Source organism: Heloderma suspectum, chromosome 2 (genome assembly GCF_057233095.1).
Source record: "Heloderma suspectum isolate Gila_16-S chromosome 2, 16-S_ref, whole genome shotgun sequence".
NCBI lineage: Eukaryota > Metazoa > Chordata > Lepidosauria > Squamata > Helodermatidae > Heloderma > Heloderma suspectum.
The window spans coordinates 178446119-178456257 of NC_139459.1; positions in this window are offsets into that span (position 1 = coordinate 178446119).

A 10139-nucleotide genomic window follows, 5' to 3' on the forward strand; every position below is an offset into this window, starting at 1 on the left:
ACACAATCCGAATATGGATTAATGCATATCGTACATGTATATTACATTGTTCTTTAATCATGGGTTTCTAGGCACTCCTCCCATCTAGGCCCAGACTGGCTTAGTTTAATCATGGTTGCCATACTGTGTGGCTTCAGGCCATACCCTGGGGCCACATCGGATCTTATTTATTTATTTTTATGTTTCTATACTGCCTAATAGCCAAAGCTTTCTCTTAATTATGTTTAACTCTTCAGTTTCCACATGCTGCAATCCACCCCAAGTCCTCATGCTAGGGTGGAGAGAGCAAAACCAATGAACAAGTCATGAAAGAGAGAGAAAGGGTTGCATTGCACTTTAAAATTATGTTGCATACTGGGAAAGATGTTGTTCATTTGAAATTTGAAATTTGTTCAAATTTGTTTGAAATTTGTTTGTTTGAAATTTGTTCACAAATTTGTTTGTGAAATTTGTTTAGTTTGCAAATGTGTAGCCTGTGCAACAGGAAGCTTCATTTTTTAGCATAATCATGAATCCACCTGCAATTCTTTCTTGTCATATATCAAGTTGCCAATTCACCCAAAACATCCACAGGGGGTCCCTGCCACTCCCCTCCAAAGTCATTATGAACTCTTTAGTGAACTGAGGCCAGGTCTGAATCTTTTTCTCGCTTGATTCAGACCAACAGCAAACACTAGAAAAGTAGCTTGGTGCCATCAGTGGGCCTCTTCTGAAGTTAATCAAAGTTCCTGCTACTGGTTTAGGGGACTGAATTCACACATTGGTGAGTCAGGTCACCTGTAAAGACCCCACATGACCTCACAGCCGAGCTTACATGGGAACTTCCCATGTGATTCCAAGTCTTCCAGATGTTATGCCTGAATAATGGCATAGAATTCACCTGTGGCTGAGCAGCAACTGCACTAACTCTGGTACTATAAGAGCCCTTTTCAGATAACAGATGAATGAGTGTAGGGGAGTGGGGGGAGGATCATAGTTCCAGACTGCAGCCTCCCGACCTCTCACCAGGGGTGTTGCAAGGCCTGGGCCTATCAAGGCCTGGCCCCAAATCTATTTCATAGATTCAGATGTATTCCCCAGAGCTCTGACTACCCATGGATGCCAATAGAAGGTGTGGTTTTTCTTTTTCTCCTTAGCTTAATTACCATCCAAGGGACAATTTTCAAGCGGGACTGCAGCTGGGGAGGGAAGAGTTAACTCTCCCTTCCCCACATGCTGCAACACACACACACATACCCAAAATAATTCCCCACATGGCAATTAAGCTTAGAAAAAAAACACCTTCCCCATTACTTTGGGATGATCTGGGGAAGGGTGTAAATTAACTGAACAATTAATTTTAGTTTTATTTGAGATATCTGGATGAGAAGTTAATATATATATTAGCTTATACAGATTTGTGTTATATTAGCCTGGGCCCCAAATCTTTTAAGTGTTTAGCAGCATCCCTGCCTATGAGTGTTCATTTGAAGGTCATACAACTATATGCGTGTGGAACCTGGGCTGAATACATGGAGACTCTGTCCCAACCTTCAAATGAACCTGCAAGCTGCCACTGCAATGCCACTGTCCTCCCCACCACCACCCACATACACATACATACACCACATGCATTCAGCCAACCCTTTTTAGAAGATGTGAATATACCCGAAGTGGGCATGATTTGAGGGAAAGTTATTAAGGTGTTGAAAGGATCGTAACAGGAACTGGCCAAGGGAAGGCCCATATCTGGCCAAAGCTTTTCCTTAGGAGAACTCCCCCTCCCCCCTGAATTTTCTCTCAAGACCAACTGGCTTGTGGGTGAAAGTAGGGTACCCAACTCAGTGAGGGGTGTGTGTCCCGTTCTGTGGTCCTTTGAGGCTCACAGGGGAAGCTGGTAGTATCTAAGGGCAGTTGGAACAAGGCAAAAAGAAAAACAGGACTGTGGATAGCTCCAAGTGCTGGCTGAAACTCTCTCCTGCTCTAACAACAGGAGGATGTTGTCTCAGTAGGGAGCTAAAGCAAACGGAAGCATTATGTAGGTTTCAAGACCTGCAGTGTGGTCAGCTCTGCCCCTCCTGGAGGAGCTGGCTGGATTGTTCAAGGACTCTCACATGATTTGGTAGCCTGAGACTTCTGCAAGGGCAGGTAGATGGAGCTTCTGTTGGGGACTCATCCTTTAAGCCAAAGGATGATGGCAGGGCTGTGTCCTCTGGCTGAGAGGGCCCTGAATAAGGCATTCACTGTCCTACCCCTGAGGAAGTAGCTTGTGCCTCATCCTCATCAGAAACCTCTGCTGCACACTGGAAGGTCCAAAGGCTAGGGAGGAGCCTTGATGGGCAAGAGATTGCCTAGTCTATAAGACAAACCTCATAATCCTGTGCTACAAAAAAAACAACCCCCCACAAAATCAGCACAAATACTAAGACAGGAATGAGGAATGTATGGCTCTCCAGATTTGGTGAACTCCCATAATTTTTAACCATTCATTATGCTGACTAGGATTGACAGGAACTGGCATCCAAGAAGATCTGAAGGGCCGCTCCTGTGATGAGGGAAGCGTGCATGCACATTACAGGGAAGGTGATTATACAAGGCCGTACCATACCAAGGGAGCCACTGGTTTCTCTTGCCTACGGTGGTCTACATCAATTGGCTGCTGATCTGCAAGCTATCGGGCACAGACTGCCTAATAATCTGTGATCCTTGCTCTAGAGATGCCAGAAAATGAACTTGGGTCCTCATCTTGAAAATCATGCTCTCTGCTACTGAGCTGTTGCACATACATATAAGCCCATTCTCATGCTGTCCTCAAAGTTCTCGGGACAAAGAGGAGGTAAATCAGTCCAGTCTAGCCATAGAAGAGCAAGCCATGAAATTGTGGCTTGAAAAATCACCAGAAGAGGGATGTGTTTTGCAGTACTGTTTAAACGTTTGCCAAAAAGACCATTAGTGGTTTTGGCCCTGCCCATGTTTAAATATACTAGAAAACAGGCTTAGATTTGACACCAGGGAAGCGTTTTCTTACCACAGTCATATTTCAGCAATGGTGGTTGCAGAAAGCCCTTCCTTGAAAGTTTTTCATTAAACAGCCAGATTGGCATCTGTGGCAGAGGATTATGGAAGGTTTGTAAGTAGCCCCTTGCCTGGTTGCCTATGGCAAGTAAAGATTCCCTGCAGGCTGGTTGGACAACAGTCAATTCTGGCCTTCTTTTAGGCCACAAATTACTAACGCAATTATGTGCAGTCATGCGAGCTAGCTAAAATCTCTTACAGGCTAGCAACTTTGGTGGATTTACCTGAAGGACAGGGTGAAGGTGCAAGATATTCTGTTTTAGGGCAGTCGACAAGGGCCCAGTGGGTCCCCTCAAACTCTTCGATCCTGTAACACCTGTTAGGAGACTCAGTACACAGACAGCAAAAAAAAGTCTGAATAGAAAATAGAGACTTCTTACTTGTAACTGTGAATGAGAAAATTATGAATCTGCAGCCATTCAAAACAGCTAGAAAAACAGCCCCTGTTTCAGAAGCAGATGCAACAGAGACATCTAGGGGTTGCTGTGATGATTCTCACGGGTGAAAATTCATCTTTTCATTCAGAGGCCAAGTATACCTTTCTTCCTTGGACGAAGCTACTGGCATCCCATTCGAGACTCAGACAGAAACCACCTTTTACTTCAGCCTACAACATGGGTCATTAGAGAAGTGGGCTCCTGTACCTTTAATAGTTGTGTAGAAGAGGGAATTTCAGCAGGTGTAGTCTGCATGACAAACTCCATCAGTGTTCCCCAATCTGGTGCCCTCCAGATGTTTGGACTACATCTCTCATCAACCTTGACCATTGTAACTGGGGCTGATGGAAGTTATAGTCCAAAACTTCTGGAGGGCATCAGCTTGAGCTACAACTGCTTAAATTCCTTTTGCACCACTTTCTTTCTTTTTTTTTTTACACAATATTTTAGCTTTCCTATATCTGTACACACACAGCTCACAATGAAGTAGGTTATGCTGAGAAATGGCCTGCCTCAAGAGCACACAGTAAGCTTCATGTGTGCACGGGGATTTGAATCCAGGTTTCTCTGCTCCTAGTTTGACAGCGTAATCCAGAAGTAGGCAAAGTGGGACCCATGGACACCAATGCTCCCCTGGACATCTTCTTGGTGCTGTCCAAGGTGGCCAACTCCTCCCACTTTAATAATAATAATAATAATAATACACTTTCTTACCAGCAGCTGGGATTATTGTGAAATAGGTTTCTGTTGGAGTTTAAAACTGTGGGTTCAAAGGACAACTGTGGGTTGTTTAGTGTAATGGGGCCAGGCCTCACCTCTGCATTGCACTCAGTCTTTTTGTCAGCTGTCTTTTGCCATACCTCCCATGGCAGCCATTTTGTGGTGATGCCCAGTACAGTTTCTCAAATGGACAAAGGTGCCCATGGCCCAAAAAGTTTGCCTATGCCGGCTCTAAGTGCTATACAACACTGGTTTCCTCAGACTGTATTTCAGCTATGATCCTGACCCACCAGCTGGAGTCTAACGGCCTAAGCCAGCAATTGAAGCTGCAGCGGGGTGGGGTCTCTCCCTGGCCAAACTGCTTGGGGATTTGATCCCCCCTTAACCCCACCAGCCTATTAAGAAGTTGGTAGGCACCTCTACTTTCAGAAAATGACAGGTCACCCCAGAGACCTCCATGGAAGATGCTCCAGAAGCCTTTGCCACCATTGAGGGGGGCAGGGAGGACAGCAGCTCTCCTTTTCTGATAGTAGTGGTATCTGCAAGATAAACAGGATGTGGCTGTCTTGTGATACCCACCATCATCCCAGTGCAAAACTGAGAGTAGGCATGTGCAGCACTATTATTATTATTATTATTATTATTTTAACTCTGGTAGATACTCCTGGTAGATCCCTTCTTCTGTGTGAGGGACTTTGCCTGGTAAGTGAGCTCATACTAGAGCTGTGTGCAAATGTCCTTTCAAAATTTTCCACCCAGCCTTTGGGTAGGAACACTGAGGGAACCATTTGATTCAATTTCTCCAGGGGAGGAGAAATTCTTCAGCAGTTTTTTTTTTTTGGGGGGGGGTCACCTTTTTCCATGGCATTAGCAAAGCTTCTTCCTTTTTTTCCTAAAGGAGGAGGATTGTTGCCACATGCATCAGCAGCCTGGCCACCATTTTGCGTGGTCCACAATGCCCTGGGCCTAAGCCAAAAAATGGCCCCCAGCAAAAAAAAAATGGTGGAGAATATTGGAGACATTTTGGGAGGGGGTCAGAAAAAGAAAAACCTCAGCCATTTTCTGAGAAAAAGAAGTCCCAATGCTGTCTCAAACTCACTATCTGACATAGGCAGGGAGGGGTGACAGGGACTGGGGGTAAAAACCAGAGGGGGGGGCTGACATTATTTTCTTTATAAATTATTTCTTACCTACACTTCAACCAAAGCTCTGAGAGTGGCTTACCAGCATAAAAGAAGAAAATGCACAACTGAAACAATAAAGCATATCACTCAAGGAGCAGGGCAGTGCTTCCCTTGGCCTTCTGCAGCCTAATTCATCAGTGCTACAGTTCCCTTTTCTTACTGTTGTTCCTCTGCCAGCAAGGGGGGTGGGGGAAGAAGGCCAGCGTGGAACCACTGGTTGCTCTGCTTGCTATATCTAACACTGGCGGGGGGGAAGACAAGTGGCAGAAGCCCCCCCTCCACCTTTTTATTGGCAGTGTGTAAGAGGGCACTACTGCTATTATCGGAGACCAGGGAAAATGTTATTAGGGCTATAAATAAGGTGTCCATTACAATTTATCTTCAGATCCTATTATTATATTGCTCCATCAGTCGAAGGATATCATGAAAGCCTTTAGAGGGAGAATTGATTGGGAATTTATTGATTGCAAATAGAACAATTTTAGCAAAATACCAGGGTGGGGGGAAAAGGATCCAGACTGTGGTGACTTATGCATAAAATGTGGGATATAATGGAGCAGAACAAACCGATGTACTTTGACCCGGCAGTCCTAAGGAGCACGGAAAGCAGCTCCGAAGGTGGATGAATTGCAACATCAAAAGCCCTGACAGCAGTGGTGCAGCTAGGTAATTTTACAACCTGGACTTCATAATCTTATGTATGCCCCTTTTAATAACTGTAATAATATTATGGCTGTCCCCTTTAGTAACCTTAGGGTGCAATCCTATCTGGACGCCCATCAGCCTTCAAACTCAGAGTTTGCCTCTGCATCTCCAAAACACACGTCACTAACCAAGCCTGGTTCTGGAGAGGAAGCAAGAGAACCAGACTGAAGAGGCCCAATTCTGCTTTGGCTTATCTGAAGCCAGTGCATATCCCCGTTGATTTCAACCGGGGATGTGTGCAGCCTGATCCTGTGCATGTTTGCTAAGAAGTACCACAGAGGCTTCCTCTCAAGTGTATCTGCATTGTACTGTACCACAGAAATCAATACGACTTAAGTTAAAAGTGCTTAATTTGGGGTGGGTCACGCCCTATGGTATTAACCAGCACAAAATGAAAGCACCTAATGGGATGGGTTTAATGTTGCTCCTGCATAGACTCAAAACATCGACCTATTTAGCAAGTCAATGAAAGGCATCTCAATAGCTTTGATCCTCAGTGTTCGCATTAGACCTCAAAGGGAACATGGCCTCAGTCCATCGGTAACAGCAGCCATGGAAAGTATATCAAAAGGTTTTCTCTGGCTGCCCTATCCCCTCTCTAATCCTCCTCTTCACTACTCAGGGATAAGCCCCACTTGAATGGACAGAATTTACATATGCATAATTGATCGTATTATTGTGTGCGTGCAGCCCAATCCTACATATGTTTGCTTGGAATGTAAACCCCACTGAGCTGAAGATGGAATTTACTGCCAAGTAAGTGCACATGAGATTGCCACCTTGGTGCATACCATTTGAACTGATTGGGGCGTGTCTAGCAAATTGATGCAAACAGACTCTCACAGTGCCGAGTGCTGAAAACCAAATGGAGAACAAAATCAAAGCATGGCATACAGTGAATGGGCAAAATTAGTATAGATGTTAAAACTTCTAAGCTAAACCTTTGATCAAACTCTTGGAAGGGCAAGGAACATAGGTCAGCAAAAGAGAGCACTTGCTTGGCATGAAGAATTTATTTGTTTATTTATTTATTTTTATTTATTTATAATATTTCTTGGCTGCCTTTCAGGGCAGAAGCCCTCCCAAGGGGCTTACAACAATAAAATACATAAAAAACAATTAAAATATTAAAAGTGATTAAAAATATAAAAATAATAAAAACAACAATAAAAGCCAACAAGGTTTTAGTTTCAATCCCAGATGCTGCCTCAGACTATGAAGAGCCACTGCCAATAACCCTATGTGGACAAGGACTACATGCTGACTGAAGTTGATGGAAGTTGTACTCTAATAACATATGGGTGACCCAAGGCTGGAAAAGGCTGAAACTGTCTGAGACCACAAATGGATCATAATGATGGGTGCTATTATTTATTTATTTCAGATTTATACCACCCAATAGCTGAGGCTCTCTGGACAGTTCACAAAATTAAAACCACAAAAATACAACAGAAAATACAATAACAAATATAATACATTAAAACTTCAGAATAAAAATACAACCTGAGCAAAACTAGGAGCAGTGGAGATTTTTAAAATGCAATAGAAGATTTAAGACAGCAGAACTAAAAAACTGGAATGCTAAAATGCTAAAAATGCCTGGGAAAATAAATGCCTGGCACCAGAAAGAGTGCAATGTAGGCACCAGGTGAACCTCTCTAAGGAGCTCATTCCACAGCCAGGGTGCCAGAGCAGAAAATGTCTTTATCCTGGTAGCCATCTGCCGTACATCTTTTGGCAGGGGCTCCCAGAGAAGGGCCCCTGAAGATGATCTTAGGGTCTGGGCAGGTACATATGGGAGGAGGCGATCCTTCAGGTAACTTGGCCTCAAGCCATTTAGGGCTTTGAATGTTAACACCAGCACTTTGATTCAGGCCTGGAAATGGACTGGCAGCCAGTGCAGCTGGAAAAGTACTGGCATAATATGAGCTTGCTGGCCAGCCCCTGTTAACAATCTTGCTGCCCTATTTTGGACCAGGTGAAGTTTCCGGACCATTTTCAAAGGCAGCCCCACGTATAACGCATTGCAGTAATCCAGACGAGAAGTTATCAGAGCATGGATGACTGTAGCCTGGCTATCTCTGTCCAGATAAGGGCGTAGTTGGTATACCAGCCAGTGATGTGAGCTGGTTAGTTAATTCAACAATGCAATGCTACCAATACAGGTGTTTGTTTCACCAAGAAAAAAGAATTAATAAGCCAGTTCAGAGTTTCCCCAGCGCTGTTGTGGCTGTTTGTGTTTCTCTCTCTCTCTCTCTCTCTCTCTCACACACACACACACACACACACACACACTTCATCAGAATCAGCAGGACCACCCAACTGTACTAAAGACACAGGACAAGTTTAATACAGTCGGGCGGCACCCAGTAGCTAGCCTCATAATTCATTTGCCATAGACCATATGTCCTGGGCAATTGTCCATCTTAAACATTAAGTGGATTAGGCTTGAACCTCATGTTTGATCCCAGTAAGGAGGGGAGTACTAGTTAGAGTAGTTCTTGGGTTGGCCTACAAAGCTGTGCTGCTCAGCTACTTCAGTTCTCTGTGTACAGATTCTCAGAGAGGCATCCTGATCCAGCCTTCACAGGAAAGCCTCCAAGTCAGCTACATTTCTTGGACAAAGGCCAGCGATCTTTAAACAGATGGGACTATCCTGGCAAAGAGATACAGTGTGGTCCATTGTGATGTCACAGGTGTTCAGAAGAGAGTGCTCCATTGGCCCACTCTCTTCAGAATGCCTGTGACATCACAATGGACCAACTGTAAAATGTTGAGTGGAGGGCTAGTCTGGTGTGTGTGTGTGTGTGTGTGTGTGTGTGATTTCCAATAATATAACTCCAATAATTTCCATATACTTATATATCATTGCTAATGACTCATCTTCTCATTCATCAAAGTAGTGGGTTAACCCTCCAGGAGGCCAACTGAATTTCTCATCCAAAATCAATGGAAGTGTCAGGGGCCTTCGCAAAACAGCCATTCTGAGCCTGGGATGGGATGGGATGCTCTGAGGTCCTATAAATAGCCAGGGCAACATTAGAAGGGGAAATTGGGAATCTTCTTGAAGGAAAGCAGACTTCCTTTCAACAGTCCTGCATTGCCATCCTGTGGATAAAGCCTGAATTTCACCTCTTTTGAGATCATCATCACTAATGTGCATTTGGCGCCTTTCCTGAGAAAATCCAAACGGCAGCCTGTCTCCCACTAAACAACATGGAGGCATATTTTAGCAGCACATGATTAGAACAGTCTCAGTGTGATTTTTATGAAAGCAACAGATGTCAAACATTTAACTGAGCATACTGCACATGTCAAACAGACAATAACCATAAAAAAAAACCCAAACCCAAATCAGTTTGCTTCCCTCTTGTGAGGAGAACAGTAGAGGTAGCTATGTTAAGACCATATAGCCACATTAGACTGTTGCAGCAAAAACAACCAAGAGTCTTGTAGCACATGAAAGACTAATGGGGGCTTCCAATCATCGAGGAATCAATGGGATTGTGCCCTAAACATTTATTATGGCATAAGTTTTGATGGATTAGAATTGTTACTCTTTCCCCAGATACAATACCATTTACCTGCATTGTGTGCTAGTGAACCCTATGTATGACCTCTATATGGCTTCTTCTGAGGTAACTGTATATTGACATGTTTATGCTCTAATCCAGCCTTCCCCGATCTGGCACCTTCCAAATGTGTTGGACTGCAAACTCTCATAATTCCTAGCCAGCATGACCAATGGCCATGCTGGAAATTATTTAGGCAAAATTAGCATTTTGCCTAAAGCATTTTCACACTTTAGCCTGTGGGAGAAACGTACATTTTTTGCTGGGCTTTTTTAAAATGCATATTTTTTTAATGACAAAATTTGGACAAAATTCAGGAAAGTTAGAAAATCAGTCCACAGGTCTATGGAATCCACCAGAGAGGAGAAAGGCCAGTCTGCTACAGAATCTGTGGGTTGGATTCATGAAGATCCAAACTCATTTGGTTCCATTGAGGATTTCTCTGACACCCCTATTTCCTACACCCT